Source organism: Notothenia coriiceps, unplaced genomic scaffold (genome assembly GCF_000735185.1).
Source record: "Notothenia coriiceps isolate Sejong01 unplaced genomic scaffold, NC01 NC01_scaffold00000339, whole genome shotgun sequence".
Classification (NCBI taxonomy): Eukaryota; Metazoa; Chordata; class Actinopteri; order Perciformes; family Nototheniidae; genus Notothenia; species Notothenia coriiceps.
In genome coordinates, this window is record NW_011333040.1 from 6,989,638 (window position 1) to 7,009,128 (window position 19,491).

Consider the following 19,491-nt stretch of genomic DNA (forward strand, 5'->3'; position numbering starts at 1 on the left):
CAGGTACTCACATCCTCCACCCAGACTTGATGGCACTCTTGTGTTGGCTCTACTTAATTCTTCAGAGGAAGAGAGAGAAAATTAGCAGTGACGAACAGAAATCTGAGTGTACCGCAGTAAAAAAGCCATTTCTTGCTCACGGCTCCATTCTCTTCCTCTCATCCAATTATCATTAATGTATGCCTTATGGTTAATCAGCTACAAAGCTCCCTATACCCTCCTTTAGCTCTTTCATTCCTTCTCACCCATTTGTCCTCCTCTCCATGGCCTTAGGTAGAAGGAAGAGGTCAGGGTCTCGAAAAACGATTCTCTTCAGGCTATAATTAGTGCCAGGCAATAAGCAGCAACAAAGGCCAGGCAAATAACTTGACAACAACCATGGGAGAGATGGTGATGATGGGCAAACATAAATTACCGGTTATTAAAAACAACATGAAATAATGCTCTCATTACTGCGGATACATTTTCAACACATCTGTAGAAAAATAGAACAATGGGAGAATATATCCTTTGAAAAGTGATTATACATTGACTTGAGGGAGAGTGGCAACTATGGGAAGGAGGGACGGTGTAGCACACCCTTGTGTTCCATAATTATTTTCCGAGGAGATTGCAGACGTGCGCAAGTAATTCCACTTGACGGAACAAGGGTCCCTGTTTGGAAGCAATTGGGAAGAGAACCAAAGTCTTATTCAGGGAAGTTAATCCCCGTTAATGGGTTTGTTTAAATTCAATAAAAGGAGAATATGCACAGAATGAATTATGAAAAACGATTAATGAATGCTCCAGCAAGTAATCATTTTCCGGATAAATATGCACATACATATTCATTTTCTCCCCCCGGCACTGCACCCCCCCTCCGCTCCCCAACCCCCACCATACAATCCGTCTCACTTTTAGCAGATCCACCACAGTGCAAAGGCAATGACATTTAACTATAGATGAAAATAAACCCTTTTTATGTGGTTTTTTAAAGGGACTTGATTTACCCTTGGAGGCGTGTTTGATGGCTCGCCAAGCAGGTTTTCGGCGGCTTGTTGTCTTCGAAGAAAGCCCCCTGATTGCGCTGATGACCAGAGGGAGAGAACAGTGTGGCAAGGGTGACAGGTGTGGGGACGGGGGGGGCACGGGGCGTCTGCCATACCAGGTGACACCTCCAAGTCTGGCAAGGCCCTGAGGCTGAGAGAGGGACGGATGCCTAAAAGAGGGCCTAGAGACATGCTCGAGATGATACAGCATGAATTTTAAAGGCTTCAACAGATGCAGTTTTTCCAAATAGTGGTTTTCTTTTGGTCTTTTGACCCCAAAAAAAATACCTCATATATTTGTCACTATTTCATGCTTAACTTGGTGGTCACTTTTTAAATGTCACTATCTTACTGCAGGTTCAAATCCTTCTATGTTTCCCTATGTGTTCATTCTTGAAATACAATTCAGGCTATGTGCTAATTGGTATGCATTACATAGCCTTTGGAAAAGTAGCCTACCACCCACACAGTACTTCACCATTTCATTAGTGTCTTCATGTAGAAGCAGTTTTAAAAAAAAAAAGAATATCTGTTAAATGTTTGCCATGCAATGTTTGTCCTATTCATCCTGGCATCTTCAGCGCTGAGGCTCAGGTTCAACAACTGAAGGTCACAGAATGGGGTGACAAGTGGGGAGTCATCACAGCATCTGCTTGAGCAGCGGCGACTAATAAAAACACCCACAGAGACACACGCACACCACGCAGAGCCACACAGGATGCACTTTGGCATAAACAGACACGCTCATGAGAGTACGCAAACACACACACAGAGGCAGCAGCAACCAAGAGACATTTACAAATTGGCTTCTTGGCTTGAACATTGCTTCCGTTCATAATTATTTCTCCCTGTCATTGGGGCCTCTGCACACTGCCGGTCCCCTGCTAACGCTGTAAGCATGCCAGGCAACTCCAGAGCCGTCTCTGTGTTCAGGCAGCCAAGGAAATCTCTCTCTCCAGCTAAAAGCCAATTATTTCCACGTAGATCGGCAGGACTATTTGCCCCAATAATTATTCCAATATAACCTCTTTACAGGAGGACATTTAAATAACATGGGGGCATTAATGAAAGCGGATCATTTTGCTGTGTGCGATTGTTGAGCTTCCCTATTTTGTGGACGAGCTCGCTGGCAATCCTTCAGAAACACCTGCAGAGGGGCTGGAGATAAATGAAGAGGGAAAACCTTTGCTGTGTACATCCTCCATGGAGGGCTGAGATAACATTGGATTGCCTGCCTTGATTGTGCGTCTGCAATACCACCAGAAACATGAGCTGTTTTGGGTCTGCACTAATTTTAAAGTATATTAATGTATTGGCTGTAAGTGAAGAGGGTGGAAACACAAATAAGTTGTAGTGAGAGAGGGTTCAAGCCACTATTTGACCCTCCAACAAGCACTTAGTGTTAGGGTATTCAAGTAACCACATAAACCACTCTGTCCATCAATAACCTACTGTATACAGAGCATACATGATCTACAAGTGAGGCTGGAACTATAATCGTTTTGCTAAATATGTGTATCAGGAGCTGTAATAATCCTCAAGCATTTTCTCCATCAGTCTTTGCAAACGTTTTCTATTTTTCTAGATTAAGCAGATTCATTTTTCTTTGACTCGTGGAAGAACATACAAGAGGTATTTTCAACTGTCTTACTTATAACTCATGATGGTCAAGTCAAAGAACGTTGCCTCTTTTGAAGAGAATGAAGCAATGCCCATAACAAAGGCAATATAGCCTGAAGAAGTTATCGTACTGTGGTAATGTTTTCATTCCAATACAACTCTTTATTGTTCCCAACTTTTCACATACAGAAGCTCGGTCATTACCCCTTGGTTGTGCTTTTTAATGCAAGCATCAAACTATGATGCCCCACTTCTACGTTTGCACTTAACACATGTGAATTAAAACTAAACCACTTGTTTAGGCATTCAAAAACGAAATGACTTGGTTATGTTTGGGTAACAAATAACTCAACATTACACCACATCACCTGACTGAAGGTGCCTCGCTTCTTTGCTACAAATGTTTCTCTGATTAGTTTACATTGTAGTTAGGTCCCCTATTATACTCCTTTTCAACAATATATTATAGGTCTCAGATATATACAAAACTCTGAAGTGTTCGGCTCGAAATACCAAACAGATCAAGCATTGTAGCATGCCATGTACTGCTGTGTTTCAGCCCTTTTTTAAATGCTGATTATGTGCTTTAAATGCAAATGAACTGCCAATTGAATACAAAGTTTTGTGTTAAACTCGGGCAAATTCTCATAAAATGAGTGTATTTCTGATAACAAAATACCTTATTGATAAACCTTGTACCTGCAGCTTGGACAATGAATATGGCAAAGATAGAAATAACGATATTTTGTACCATTATATGTTCACAAGAGTGATTTCCACTTTGAGTATATTTAAGTTTAAGTACTGCGAGGGCCGCACTTAGAGGATGCTTCTTTTGTCCCGAAGTGGCCACTGAATATTCCAGACAATAGCTACTCCTGTGAAACACAAAAGGTTAGGGATGAGCAGAGAAGATGGAAAAGGAAAATTATCTGTGACTCAACATCCCTTTAGTTCTCAAGTGGACGATGGAAGTAGAACAAGATTAAAATGGCCGAGTTTGTATCATCTGGAGATGTATTATATGTTCTAGGAAGTACAAAGAGAAATAAAAGACACATGCTATGTTTTGAAGTTCAGACCATCTATAATCTATGAGCAGAGACTTTTTCAATTTCATTTGGGACTTTGGAACAGAGTTGCAGACCTTAAATTTGTATTCGGATGTAAGGGGAATGAGAAAAGAAGGACCTGGGAGTGGAAATGATGTTGTTCAACAGAACAGTGTACCAGTGTATATGTATGTCTCAGATATTCCCTTTAAAGTTAAATATTGGCTTTAATGTTACATATTGGCTTCTTAGTAAGCTGCCAAGTTGTGCTCAGATAGTTAATATATGATATACTGAAATTATGAAACTCCAAGATATACAATATATAAGTATATTGTTGTCTTTGTCTCTGTGCAGAGAAGCCTTAGCCAACAGTAACACAACAGTTTGTAACCACATGGATAGCCAGTGTCAATGAATCTGACCCCAAGAGCAAAATCCCCACAACTCCAGCAATGAAGACAAATGATAATTCTTACCCCCTCTGTAGGTTCGTGCACTAGTTTGGTAATTACTCTGACAACAGCACGGCAGCAACAGCGTGGGTGCATTTAGCCCAGCATTTCAATTAAGTGTCGGCAAAGTCTAATTTGTCATTTACCAATTAGGATAAAGTCTGATTTGGCTCACTATTTCACAGCTAAATGGGGACTGAGTTAAGATGTTCAGTTTCTCCGTTTTTAAATGTATTTCCTTCTTGCCAGGTTATGGGAGAGGAAAAAATCGAGGAACTATGCTATGATTTTGTACACCTCCAGTTTTCTTTAGACTTTATGATCAAAACACTTTTCCTGCCAACTTCAATCTCAAGGGCAAGTCTGTCCATTGGCAGCCATCTCAATCAAACACTGGACATCAGTGAGCTTTGCCTAAGGCTAGCGTTTGGGTTGTGGTCTGATCAAAGGGCGGGAACAAGAGCCATCACACTGGTCAGTAAAGCTCATACTCTGTGTTTAAAAGTTGTATTTTGTGTCAGACAGAGGCTGTTAATATATAATAACTCAAAGTATATCTCTTTTGCCTCTTTGATTATAACTCAATCTCCGTAATTGGTACAGGTTAGAACCTCTTTAATTAAACAAATGATCTCCTTTTCAATCATCGCACCGTCACTGCTATTTGCACATGTATATTTTAATCTCGCCTGATGAGGAAGTCATGTTATGGCTGGGCTAAATATAGATATTTTGGGAGAAATTCAACGTGTGGCCACCTTTTTTGAAGAGCCATTTGTGCCCCGTCGTAAATTCTAAGACACCTACTTCAGCAAAATACATAGTCATAAACTGAGGGAAGTATAACAAATGAGCACTAAAAGTCATCATCTGCATCATAAATGTATAACAGACTTAGATGAGGAGAGAGGGAGCAAAATGGAGGCGGAGGAAGACCTGCATGTAATAGATGTTGTTTAAGGAAAGCACTAATGTTCATAAAGGTGGGAAATGTGCTGAGAGGATGCTATATGAGTCACAATGCATTTTGAATCACAAAGACACATTTGTCGGCTTAGCAGTGTAATATATTAGTATTAATGTACATGTGCATGCATGCTAGGTCTGCTAGGCTCACTGCTAAAACGTTCTACTTCTTTATCATCAATCAATTATCAGTTCAAAATGTATATTCTTTCTGTCCTTTTAATAAGATGTGTGATATATTTACTGAATACTTCATACTGGACAATGTTAGTTTTATACTTTAAGCATTCTAACATTGTCCAGTCATTGCTATCAGTCGGAAATACTCAGATACAAAGTTATCATAATATTTCCTGAAAATGTATCAACACTTTCTTTGAACCATGGTCATCTTTATACACATGTATTGACAATCCATCCAGTAACTGTTAAATCATTTCACACTGGACAAAGGTGGTCCACTGGACGAAGTTTGACATTGTCTTCCCGTGAGCCTCGCTGCTTGTGTGGGTTAAAAAACAATCAAAAAGACAGACAAGCTGCTTGCAGGAAGTCATTAAATCAATGCTTTTAATAAACTTTTTCTTCATGCACTCCAAATTCTCCAGCCTGTGCACTCTTTACAGCTCTCAAGCTTGCATCTTACCCTTTAATCCAGGCCTGATCCTCACAATCTAAAATATGTTGCCACCAATGGCCTATTTGGCTTGTCAAATGGTTGCTGAGTGAGTAGTAAACCCCTACCTGCCCACTCACAGCACGATAACAGTGTCAGCTAAATGCCAAATACAAATGTGAATGTGTATGCGGCTGATATAAGGACACAATTAGGCACACGGGTGCACATAAACACAAAGTTCAGATGGCTAATGGAGAACCAATGCAGGACCTAAAATGCTGTAAATGCAAAACACAAGATATTTGGTTGTGATTTAATCTCCCAGCAGTGCTGCCTGAGGTAAACAGCATGGATGGAGATGGGGATTTTTGCCTCAATCGCTCCTTTTTAGCCTCAACTCTCCTGCGAAATATCGGCTGCAGCTTGATGGATGGCTTAATTAGAGCCCTGCATCCATAGTTGAATCACTTTCTAGAAATGAGCAAGCTGTCAACACCGCGATGCAGATCAATCCTGCCAGTCGAACCTATTCCAACATCAGCCGCTCCATTCCAGTCCAATTGTTTGATGGAGCCCCTGCGTGATTCTGGGAAGGTGTTTTGGGAGGGATTTTTTAATCACAACAAAAAGATGAACAATCCAAATGGATTCAGATCAAGATCTCATCAAGCTACTCCTGTGCTCAAATGACTCCATTTGGCATTTCAAGTTTGGTTTACAGCCTCTGTCTTGTGTCATGAACATCATTTTAAACCGATGCGGACATCAGACGTGACTGGTGTTGTTTGCACATCAATCATGTGAATGGTCAGCTGTTGTAAATGGTGCTTAAGCTTGTTTGCCACAGGATGCATTGCCCAGAGGGACTCACTGGTGTAGGTACTGTTTGTTTTGTGGGTTTGGACAGGCGGTACTGTGGCAGCCGTTCAAGCTGGCCATGCCCTCAGGGGGTAAGGGGGATTTGGGTTTGGAGGGGGTATTGCAGCAGATGTTTCCTGTCCGTCCGACGGGGGGGGGGCGGCGTCAGATGATGGAGACGAGCGGACCGGTGACCTCTCCTCCCCTCTTCCTCACACCTCCCTCTCCCGACATGTGTCAGTCAGTGCCAGGTCAATATGGTGGCCCAGTACGCCTGCCGATCCGCCATGTGCTTCCAAGGTAGCACCAGTCATTTTCACCCCCTACACCTGCCAAGTGTGTCAGGAGGACCACGGGCATAAATGAAACCTTGCGGATAAACAAACGCGCCTGATGAGCACTTGAGGAACATTGGCGACTGTTGAAGTACATTTATCATTAAGTCTCATTTAATTATATACAATTATATACATTATAACTTAAATGAATGATCATCACTTAACCCTGTCTAGCCACCAATCTTCCATACCCTGTCATGTAGAATTTCATTGGCTGTTCCCCTTCCCATCTTTTGCTCTCTTCACTTAAAGAGTCTTGTCATTTGTTTGATCGATGTCAGATGTCTTAAGCACACATTGGTGCAGGTTATCTGTCCTTCCAGCTGGGAATTAGATTGATTCTGTTAAATGCTATAACCCTTTATTAAATAACACAGCTTTGGTTTAAGCTTGTATTTTGTTCTTTTCTTACCAGAAGGTGATTAAGTGTGGAATTTCCTTACCAATCTACAGTCACATGTTCCAAACTATCAACACATTTTCATGCCAAATGCAAATCATAAATATGCAAACATGAAATTGTCCCCATTTTCCTCTAACCCCCAACCCTTCCTTCCCTCTCGCCCGCGCCCTGGCTATCGGCCACCATGGCTTCCCACTCACATCCACCCACATGCGCATCACCCAACCGCTGCAGTTTATCCCATTTGTAACACATGGCTGGCCATCGTACAGCTATGACCAAAGGGAACGCAATGGAGCCAGGCGGAGAGAAAAGGGGTGTCGGGGGTCGCGTCCGCCGGATGGAGGGGCGGCTGGTGGACTGAAGCGGGGTTTGGCTTGGTCTGGTTGGCTGTAATTGGTGTCCACTCTTCCAGAAGCCCTGCAGTGATGGCGGACAGGATGACTCTCCCCGCATTTCCCCTGCCATCTACAGTGTGTGTGTGTGTGTGTGTGTGTGTGTGTGTGTGTGTGTGTGTGTGTGTGTGTGTGTGTGTGTGTGTGTGTGTGTGTGTGTGTGTGTGTGTGTGTGTGTGCATGACTGAATGGAGGCACACACATTTAGGGGGCATACAACTGGTGACAGAAACACTGACAATGTCCTTAGGGCCTGTGTGAGTGCGCAGCCAAGGGGTAAGTGTTACGATAAATGGATGTAGCATCTCATTTGATCACATTATATGAATCCTGTACATTATCCTATGCAACCTTTGTTTGCAATTTTAACATCATTTAATATTAATTTCAGGGGCAAGGTTGAAATATATCTGATTTTGAACTTTCAAAATAACAAATTACAGGGGACATCTATTTATCAGTTTATTGGGGCCAATGTTCTGAACCATTCGGACAGGGGAACACAAAGTGGGTTCCCAATGGCCTGTGCACCCTTTCTGGAACCAAGACAATTTTCGAATATAACCTTTGTTTTGATTAACTACGCACCGGTTACGTTTTGTGACTGCTTCTTTCATGGTTGAATCCCACGACTTGATAACAAAACCAGCATTGTTTTCGTTGCTAATACATTCTGTCAGCATTAAACCTTTACTGCACTTTTCCCACCTAAACATATGGCAATGGAACACAATATTGGAATTGTTCCATTATGGGCCTGGATGCAACCAATATTAGACATTATTGTGTATGCATCGGGCAAATGGGTTTCTGGCAGCACAAACACCGTCTGGTACATAGACAGAAAAAAAAGGTGCTAGAGAGAAAACAGTATTACATTCAACATATTTTTAGAATTTGACGTTAAATTACCATTGTTTACTAACTTAGATTGAAATTAGAGATACATATTTTCAATGATGTGATTCCATATTGCTTAAGGATACATCATTGGAAGTGCTTGCCCTTGTTAAACTGGGCCTTCAGGAGTAATGTGTACTATGATGAAATGTTAAATGACATACTAATAAGCTTTTTTCTGTTATTTTCCAGCATTGTACATACACTGAACAGAAATATAAACGCAACACTTTTGTTTTTGCTCCCATTTTTCATGAGATGAACTGAAAGATATAAAACATTTTCTATATACACAAAATAACCATTTCTCTCAAATATTGTTCACAAATCTGAAAAAATCTGTGATAGTGAGCACTTCTCCTTTGCCGAGATAATCCATCCCACCTCACAGGTGTGGCATATCAAGATGCTGATTAGACAGCATGATTATTGCACAGGTGTGCCTTAGGCTGGCCACAATAAAAGGCCACTCTGAAACGTGCAGTTTTGCTTTATTGGGGGGGTCTGGGGGAGTCCGAAAACCCTAGGGTCAAACCCTAACCCTAACATGTCACCCATCTCCTTCGCATAGAGTTGATCAGGTTGTTGATTGTGGCCTGTGGAATGTTGGTCCACTCCTCTTCAATGGCTGTGCGAAGTTGCTGGATATTGGCAGGAACTGGAACACGCTGTCGTATACGCCGATCCAGAGCATCCCAAACATGCTCAATGGGTGACATGTTAGGGTTTAACCCTAGGGTTTTCGGACCCCCCAGACCCCCCCAATAAAGCAAAACTGCACGTTTCAGAGTGGCCTTTTATTGTGGCCAGCCTAAGGCACACCTGTGCAATAATCATGCTGTCTAATCAGCATCTTGATATGCCACACCTGTGAGGTGGGATGGATTATCTCGGCAAAGGAGAAGTGCTCACTATCACAGATTTTTTCAGATTTCTGAACAATATTTGAGAGAAATGGTTATTTTGTGTATGTAGAAAATGTTTTAGATCTTTGAGTTCATCTCATGAAAAATGGGAGCAAAAACAAAAGTGTTGCATTTATATTTTTGTTCAGTGTATATTACATCTTTAAATATATTTATACCAATTATTGGCCACAAATCAACCCACATCTATTGGACAACAACTTTGCCACATCACCCTCCAGTTCAGTCTACAATCTCCAGATGGAGTTCATACCCTTCAATTTGCTGACCTTTCATAATGAGATTTAAGTCTGCAGCCTTCACTTTTCGAAAGAAACCGTCTGAAAAATATGTTATTAAGTAAATTGACGCTCCAGTGTGCTTTCTCTTTATCTTAGCGGCCGTCTCCCACTCTCACCCACTCCCACTCACTCTCTCTCTCTCTCTCTTCACAGAGAGGTGTTATTCTTGTCTGATAACTCCCCTAAGAGTGAGAGAAAGAGAGCGCGAGTTGGAAGAAAATAGTTGAGACTAAGTGGAATGAATGCCAAAAGGAATTAGGTGAAGTCTTCTGGCCTGACAAAGCTGTGAGGGCTCGGGAGTGACCTTATCATCACCTGTTATAGAGACTTGCATGAGGTATACAAAAAAGATATATCAAGAACATTACAAGTATTATGAAACGTAAAACAAATGACATTGCGCTTTAAATTAAATAGTTTTACATCAAATAACCGTACATAATGATATAAATATATCTTAGTCCTTTACAATATTCAGAAGTGAATTCAATATGTGTAAGATCCTCAATTGCAAAACACAGCTTCCTGCCGCTACATATGAAGCTAACGTAGCACTATTAGGTTATGGGTAAGCAAACGACTACAAATGAAATAATTTTAGATTATTAATAACTAATTTGTGGGAATGTGACACCTGCTGGGCTCTGTAGGCACAGCGCAAGTGTGATGGCATGTGACCACATGCACTGACATGAGTTCCATCAAAAAGCTCATAATAACATTTCTAATTAATTACCGGTCTTGATCACGCTTTCCCGCCTTTCTCCTCTGCCTTTTTTCCAGATTTGAACCTCCAGGCAAACTATTATCATGGCAACTGGAAGGAAATTCCACTTATATCTTACGTCTGAGGAAATGAAAATGGCACATTAAACATAACAATCAATGTACCCTCTGATTAGTTTTTGCACATTCCTGTGTCACACATGGCCCAACTGTACTGTATAGGGCAGATATGACGCCTGCACCAGTCTATTAACCAGATTGAATGTTTTGTGAAAACCCCCCGGTCAAATACAACATTGTTTGAAGTGAAAGCTGAAATATAACCTGAAAATCTTTCTCTAGCTTTAACTGTCTGTATTAATGACTGTGATATCATTCTATGGGGTGTTGTTATGTGATTAATCAGGCCTTTATAGACTCTACAGCAATGCAGAGGGCATCTAAGTTGAGTTGATGCAACGCAGTCACGGCCGGCTGCCTCTCTTTGGCTTTTGTGTCCTGTGTTGAGTCTCTTGTTTATGGGCAACTTTAAAGCATGGCTGGTCATAAATAATACATCTATTACCGAAGGATAACATCTCATGCACCCATTGGGAAGATATCTTAATAGCAGGAAGTTGTATACATGTTATTCAAGTGTTACTACTCAAGGGCAATTGTCTTTATTTGAGCTATGCTGTGAATGTCAATAAGGGTAATAAAATAAAGCGTTTTTTTGGACTCAGGTTGACAGAGAACCGCTTGATTGACATTATAAAGTCTGCTTGTAAGAGAATACTTTATAAGGTTACAGTATGTTGCTTCGAAACATTTAAAGTATGTCCTGTTTTAGCTTAAATACATTGCTTAAATCCTCGTTATCATGCCAATATATTATCCCTGAGTAACTCCTTCATGTGTGATTGTTAATTGATTAATGTGAGAATCATCAGCAAGGTCTGCAGCTTTACAGACAAATGTAGCCTCGTTTACCAAATTGTTTGGTTTTATGGCCCCCACATACACAGTAAGGTTCAGTCTCGCTGCTCTTTTTAAGATTGTTTTAGCAGCAGGAAGCCATTTTCAGTAATCATTGTCTGATAAATGTACTGTGTGCTACCTGCCAAGCACAAAACGGTAGCAAGACCAAATTAGCAGGTACTGTAGCTGTTAAAGGAAGTCGAGCATAAAGTAGTAGACAAGACATCTTTGGGGGGGAATAACATTTTAGGAACTGAAAATACACTGTGAGAGGGTTAGACCAGGGGTGTCAAACTCAAATACACAGTGGGCCAAAATGGGTACTAGTCGAGGACCGGACTGGTTCAATGTTTATTGCAAAACTTATTGAAATGAACTTATTGCACATATTAAACCTGGAACTAACAAAGCTTAAACTATTGCCTATAAAAACAACATTACATAATGAGTTGCATTCATTTCTTATCAGCAGCTTTTCCAGACTCATTTCTTATGATTACATTTTTCCACAGGCCAACAACAGCTTCAAAAAAAAAATGTCCCTCAAAGAAAAAAACAAACATGCCCTGTTGTCGCAAGAAAAAAAGTTCAGAAGGAAACATCCATTGAAACTCAGTGTGCTGCTCTGTGATGCTAGTTCAAGCCAGATACTTGGCATCTCATCTCGGGTGCAAGTTCATCAATGATTGGGCTCAGACTCTGAGCTGGGGGAACCCTCAGGATGGAGTGAAGGTGTGCGTGCAATATACCGGTGGGCCAGATCTAATAGTAATTAAAAATTATCCTGCGGGCCGAACTTAAATCTACCACGGGCCGGATTTGGCCCCCGGGCCTTGAGTTTGACTCCAACCGGATAAGACCATCCTTTTACACTATTTAGCATAACCTGCTTTATCCTCTGTCTATCTTATATGTGCCTGCATGTTGGGCTGAAGAAGGCTTGAAAAAAGCAGTTGAGACCATTTACTAATTTGGAAAACGTTAACCCAGGTAACAAATCAAGAAAAGGGGAAGGGCTATTTCCTCATAGACTTCTAGACATTTATTTTTTCAACCAAGGGATTCGCCGTCTGCTGGCCACTATAGAATACGGGTTCAACGCACTTCTCCATTGACATTTACTTTGATGGCATAGAGGTTGTACTATTGATAATACGTTGTTCAGTGTTGGTTGCTTTCAGGAACGGTTGCCATTCGACATTATGTGAAGTTGTTTTAGATTTTCTTTCTGCCCTCTAGTGACCATACTGTAAATCGATAAGTATAAAGCTTTGAACAAGAATCCTTGTTTTTCTCATGTGTAACTGAAGAACTTTTTTAGCTGTAGGAAACATGTCAGTAGAAAAGCAAGTGAGAGTAATGCAAGATTATTTCCCCTATGCATCCTTCACATCTGAATATTAATGTCAGCCTCCTAACACTCTCAACCTTCTTTTGACCTTTTTCTTTTTGTATGGATCTGTATACATTTTAAGGACCAGAACTAAACCCATCTCATCTAGAATAGCTCGAACCATTAGTGCTAACCAGTGATTATCCACAGGACACCTTGCTGAATACACAGCCAACAAAATTAGATATGTTACCCTCTTTGCGTCTTGTTAAATCTGTTCAGAGGAGAAATGTGGTGCCTACTGGACTCCGCAGGTAATCCAGTGTGTGGCACAACAAGGTCATGTTTAAATGGAACTAGCCAGATATACCCAGTGGTTAGAGGATCTCTGGAGCTTTGGCTTTCCTAAAATGGGATTGAAAGTGAATCTCAGCGTTCTCAAAGCCTCTCCCCAGCATGACCTCTTTCTGGAGATTACTGGGCCAGTAAAAGTGTCCTAATGGCATTGGGAAGGGTGCAACAGAAGAAAGGATGGTTGATTGATAATCACTCTGTGCTTGTATGTGTTTGAATGCACGTATACAGTATGTGTTACCTTCACATGTACACTAACTGAATGCTTGCCCTCACTGACATTAGCTTCTCATGTCTCGTCTGTCTGTCTGTGTGTGACAGGCGAGAGAGCAAGAGGTTGAGCCCTAGCCTGAAATAGAAGACAAATAATCCCATTCCTGACTCGCCTCGATCTTCCCCTGACGCAGTGTGCCTGAGCTGCCCTGTGAGATTTGGGTCAGTTTAGATCTATTGACCCTACAGGCTCAGTCAGAGGAAGCTTAAGGGCTCTTATGACAGATGTTGTCTATGGCTCACTTAAATGCATGGAGTTTGGTTTCAGTCAAAAATATAATAAAAGGTTATTTGACAGAGAAAAAAGCATGTCTGAAAATGTATCAGTTGAGTAACTCTATATACTTGGCTTTTTGGTAAGATGTCAAGGTACAATTCTGGAAATGCAGACTGCATGTGAAGATATTGGAAGAATAAAGGACTGGTCACACCAGCATTTCAAACAAACCAATATTTTACTAAAATGAGGGCAATGTTTTACAACCCGAGTTCAAATCTATGGCTATCTTCAAATGTGGGCAATTGAAAGCTTTTTTGTTAGTGATGACCTTAAATGGGTTATCGAGCTAAAGAGTGTAACATTAAGGAATAGTGTCACTTTTTAGCTTTGTTCCACCATTAACCTTTTCTACGACCTCCTCTTACCGACAATTAACAGTTTCCAGGCTTGTGATATTTGAGGGCTTAATTTTTTTCTCTTCAGGAAAATGTTGAAAAAATATTTAAAAAAATGCCAAACAGGAGTCTTGACAATCTTAAAGAGAGAAACCATGACATATCTAGGAGTTATTGCAAATTAATTTAGCTATTCAAGCTGGTTAACGAGTTGGCTCACCAAGCTTAGAATATGATCAAACAAAGGGGAGATTCAGGTTGTCATTTAATCCTTTCTGGAATGAAAAGGCCTTCTAAAATATCCATGCTGGATAATGTGATACCCTCTACATGCGAATGTGCAGACAAATGCTATTCCTATTTTATATAAACTCTCCACTGTTATAACAAACAGTCCAAACATGTCACTGTTTCTTTCCTGTGACAGGAGCTGACTTTTCAGAAGTACAAAGGTGACACAAAAAAGACAGTAATGAAAACTTCTCTTTTCATTATTTCAAAATGTTAAATCATGATTTGACCTAATCATGAAAGAAATGTCACTTTTGTTCAGTCTGAATGAAAAAATAATAACGCCATGTGCCATAACCTTGCCTTGTTGTTGCACAGATCAGCATTATTGTGCTGTAAAGCCTTTGCTTTAGAACAAATAAAAATACTTTGGAAAGACATGTTGCTTTCAACTTTGTTTCAAAATGTCTAGTGATGCTAGTGCTGTCAATCTCGTTCCAATTTATCTCTATTTGTGTGTTTGTGTTTTGTTGTTGTGAGACCAAGTCTATCTGTAAATGCTCAGTGAGACTCCTGCAAGTCCCGGGGTCCTTACCCAAGGCCAATGTTCCAGGGAGATGTGCGGCATTTATTTGTCTGGCTGTAATGAGGAGAAGGAGGCTAGAGGTGTTTTCAGACGTGCCCCTCTAACACACACACAAACCCACCAACTACCGATGCCAGCCAACCAAACAAAGCTGATATTTCTTACAGCTAGAGCGAACACTTCAATAAGGCTAGAAAGAGTGACAAAGGTGTAGACAGACACGGCTGGGTGTGAAATGTAACAAACAGTCGTTGATTGTTTTCCGAACAGATGTGAAAGTAGCTCATCTACACCGTTACCGATGTTAATATCGTGTTGATCTTGCGTTAGAAGTGTCATTGTGGTTTTGCCATTCTCTCTCGCACAAAGAGAAGCTTGCAAATCCCATTGTTGCTATTGCTCGGTAGAGAAAGGTGGTACTGTATAAGAAGTGGCTGAATGAAGTGAGCGAACGCTTGCCTGGTGGGTCCCTGCACTGTTAATTCACTTATATGGCTGCTCTGCAAAAGCAATGGGACTTAATTAAATGTCTCACCTAGAGCAGTGGAGGATCATGTTGCCACTAAATCCGGTTGGAGGTAATGCCGCACTTTATTGTGACGATCAGTGCTTCCCCAGGGGTTCAATTACAGCTGAATCTAATTGAAGGAGAACTCTGCAACAATGCCGCCCCCCCCCACCTGTCCCTTTCCCTTTTTGTTCTTCATAATCAAAGTCTCCGGTATTTTAACTAAGTCGGATTACCTTGAGAAGTCTTAGGAAACTCTTTTGTGGAACCGAAGATGAACAGCTGGTGGCAGAGGTCCACAAACTCATTACTGGAGTTTAGAGCAGAATAGCCTTTACAAAAGAGTGTAATATCCTCCATTAATTGTCCTTGTAGGAAGTCAACTCATGAACTAAAGCCGTAATAGGCCCGAATCTCCATTTGCTGATCAGTCAGACGAGAATTGCACATGTTACATCTGAGCTGTTCCAAACAAATAGTTTGATATAAGTGGTTGATAATCGTCTGGAATCGCAAGCAGTTTCCATAGTAACCCAGCTGAAGTGTTACGGCCAAATTGATCATGACAGATAATATGTTTAAAAAGCAAACCCCTGACATAGGATTATATCTGTGAAACGCTATGCAAGAACCGTGACAGATCCAAGAAGAGAGATACATAAGATGTTGAAAAGAATAGCACATGAGGTATTTTGATAAAGGTATTATCATTACAAGAACATTGGGAAGAAATGGGGTTTAGACTTACTACATGTGAAATATAGTTTCTGTGAAGATTTAAATGTGTTATAACATTGTCTGTATTAACTTTCTCCATTTTGCAAAGCCTGTTTGGATTTGAGAAGTTATGATGCATTCTTATAGATTCTATTGAATTTGAAGTCCACCTTCAGAAAGATTTTTAATTATGTAAATGAATTTATATTTTGACTAACATTGAATTCCCACATCAAAAGTAACAGCTTGTAAAGAGGCTGGTAGCACATTTACTTTACCATATTGAGAAGTAATGGATTTGGCCTCGCCACTGCTCGGTTGAGCAGAATGCATCATCACTGGTTCATGATCGCCAGTCCCAGTGGAATGCTATCTTTGAAACTGGGTCCCATGCAGGTTTTTACTCAGAACTAACTTAAAGGAGGGCCCAAGTGACGACCAAGTTTGAGCAGAACTATAGGTTCATACCAATAGGGACACGTACTGGATTGCAATTATTCAAATTACCTCAATTTAAGCATTGCTCAATTGGTTATCCCTGCACACAATATATATATAGAGTCAACCTTTATCCGCTTCACCCAGACCAAGGCACCATATTTAATGCTTCTCAAAAAAGCCACTATTATAATATGTCTCCACATTTACATGAACTGCATTATGACCACTTTAGTGCTTAACGTTATAATAATATGTAACACTTGTAATTGCCACATTTACCTAAGCAGAGCAGGGAACACAGGGAAACGCAGACTTTACAAAGACCTTTAACTGACTCCAAACATAAAATACTATCATAGTGTACACTATATGTTAAAAGTATTTTCCAAAAATGTCCCCCTTATTCTTTTACTTGTCTATAAATCTACACCCCATTCTGTTGTTGAGCCTCGGGGAGAATCTTATTTATACGCTCACTGCAGGGATGCTAGTCATTTCAGTTGTGATTCATCAAGCTTAATAGGTACACTTGAAGGGGCTTGGGATTCGGCTGCATTAGTTTTGACCATTTCTTCTTCTAAGTTACCTAGCTGGCAGTAAAAGTGCACAATACATTCTCCACATAATTGCATCTTTGTACCAAAAAACTATACTTCAAGGTTATAAGGAACCGTAACAGGAAGGTAAGAGGGAATAGATAGGACATTTGTTTGTCACCGTCGGGCCTTTTTGTTTGCTTCTATACAAAAAAGGAGACCGCTTTTACAGTAGGTAAGCTTGTGTTGCAATTTATTTGTTAAAAAAAATCGAATTGGATCTGACTGTCTATGATTGTACACACATTGAAATGTAAATAAATAGCCCGTCTTCCAAGCTGGTTTAGGGAGTTAAAGAAAACAGAGTCCCCTGAGTTTCATCCTTCTTTGTCTGTCAGCGCTTGCACCGCTGTAGAGCTAATCAAAATTGACAGTTTCTGCAAATCCCTCCACTGAAGCATGCATCCTCATCCCCACATTACCTCCATTGTCAGCCATATCAAGTATAATAAATAAACATTAACTACTGTGCAGCATAGATAGGAGAGGGAAGCGTAATGAGACCAAACATTCAAGATCGTAACATCTCTCTCCCTGGAGACTGATATGAAATTGAACACGATTAATAAAAGGCCTTAAATTAATTGCCGTCTTCTTTGTTGGACTCTGAGCGGAAACGTTAATGTGATGTGATTCGGAAGGAGACAAAAGCAGTGAGAGACGAGATGCTATCCTTTATTCAAGCTAGACGGAGAGAGTTTTGGATTTGAAGTGTTATGTATGTGTTTTCACTTTTCTAAGAGGTAGAAAGAACATCAGTAACCATTTTCTTATTGATCATTTATAATCCTCGGATGAATGTAGTGTGTTTCTCTTTGTTGATTTGGAAATACCATCACTAGAGACATCTGTAAAGGAACAACAGAAAACTGAAATGTTTGTCCGAGTTCACACAGGTTTTCAGCACAAGTGAAAAGCCAGATCCAAAGCAGCAAGAAGCAAACTATTTCTATGATCTCGTCCACTATTTTAAATTCTGGACGATTTGAATATCCACATGAAGCAATAAGGGTTTTCGACTAGACTCCAATCAGGTGGTACTAGACAACAAGACCAGCCAAAGCTTGGCGTCTTTCCCACAATGTCATGTGGAAGGAGCTGCTAGGGTACGTCTTCCAGGAACACGAATATAGACCAGCAGAAGCCGAGTATTTTAAAGACAAAACTAATACAAAATATGACCTGATCTTTCTTATTCATCTTCTTATGCTTGGTCGTGACTACATGTTGAAGAGCGGTGTAGTCTTATGTGAACCCGTTGTTTAAGGCACACATGTATTCAAGTCAAACATACTAGACTGTGTGTCTTTGTGTCATGTACTATGACACACTACACTGGAAGAAGCCTGCCCGTTGCACTACCAACCCAAGCTGACAGTCAACGACGGCCATTGTTGGAACATAATTGGGGTGATAAACTGTTGTCGGAAGAAGGCATAAATCATGCTAAACAAACACTATGTCCAGATTTGAAGTTGAGAATAGAGTGAGGAAAAAGAGGGAATAGCAACAGATGCAAAGGGTTATGTTCCTCAATTGGTTTGTTTAAAATAAGGAAGTCTCTTTATCAATATGTTCCACTGTTCACCTTCAAAGCTTTCGACAAACTACCTTAATCATATACCTTTGTCTAGTGGCATTCCTGCATACCTTTTTATTTTCTTCCTTTCCCCGGACCCCAGTAAACGAATAGCATACACCCCACTTGTGGATGCAGCTTGGGCTCATCAGAGGCCCAGTCACATACAGACGTTTCTGGTTATCTCCCCCAAGGCTCCTCCACCAGACACAAGAGAATAAAGTGTGCACTGAATAACAATGCATACAGAGTTAAAGGTGTTCAGAAGCTCGTCCTCCCTTGTCTCTCTCCACCTAACATTGGGGTGTAGGGGGGTGGGGGGGGGGCTGGACGCTAGTTTCCAGGTCACGATTTGTGAAGCAATCGCTAAGTTTGGCTAGAACACATGACTAAACTAAACTGCAAAAGGTGACTAAAGACCTTCTGTCATTATCAGAGGTGGGAAGTAGAGGAGTACAAATACTTTTCTGGTATCAGTACTTTACTCCACTACTTATTTTTCTGACGACTTTTTTACTTTTACTTCTTACACTTTTACTTCTTACATTTTGAACACAAACACCTCTACTTTCTATTTTTTACATTTTCCAAACAGGCTGGTTCCTTTAGTTTTAATCTGCGTTTGGTGGCGTGATCATTATTCTTTAAAGTCATTGCGTGCCTGTTGATTTGAACACGATCCGTGTAACCATCATTTCCTGGTCTTCCTCTAAGAAGACAGAGACCAATGA

General features: G+C 40.6%; 1 protein-coding gene and 1 long non-coding RNA gene across 2 annotated transcripts in view; one reads left to right on the forward strand and one right to left on the reverse strand.

Moving 5' to 3' along the window:
- The window catches only part of LOC104950431 (uncharacterized), a 121,863-nt gene that overhangs the window by 34,119 nt on the left and 68,253 nt on the right, over positions 1-19,491 (forward strand). The gene's annotated exons all lie outside the window — the stretch shown is intronic.
- LOC104943350 (uncharacterized) overlaps positions 7,092-19,491 on the reverse strand; it is an 18,928-nt gene continuing 6,528 nt past the window's right edge. The window contains exon 3 of the long non-coding RNA XR_798102.1: positions 7,092-7,174. This is a non-coding gene — a long non-coding RNA (uncharacterized lncRNA). The remainder of the gene's footprint in view (positions 7,175-19,491) is intronic.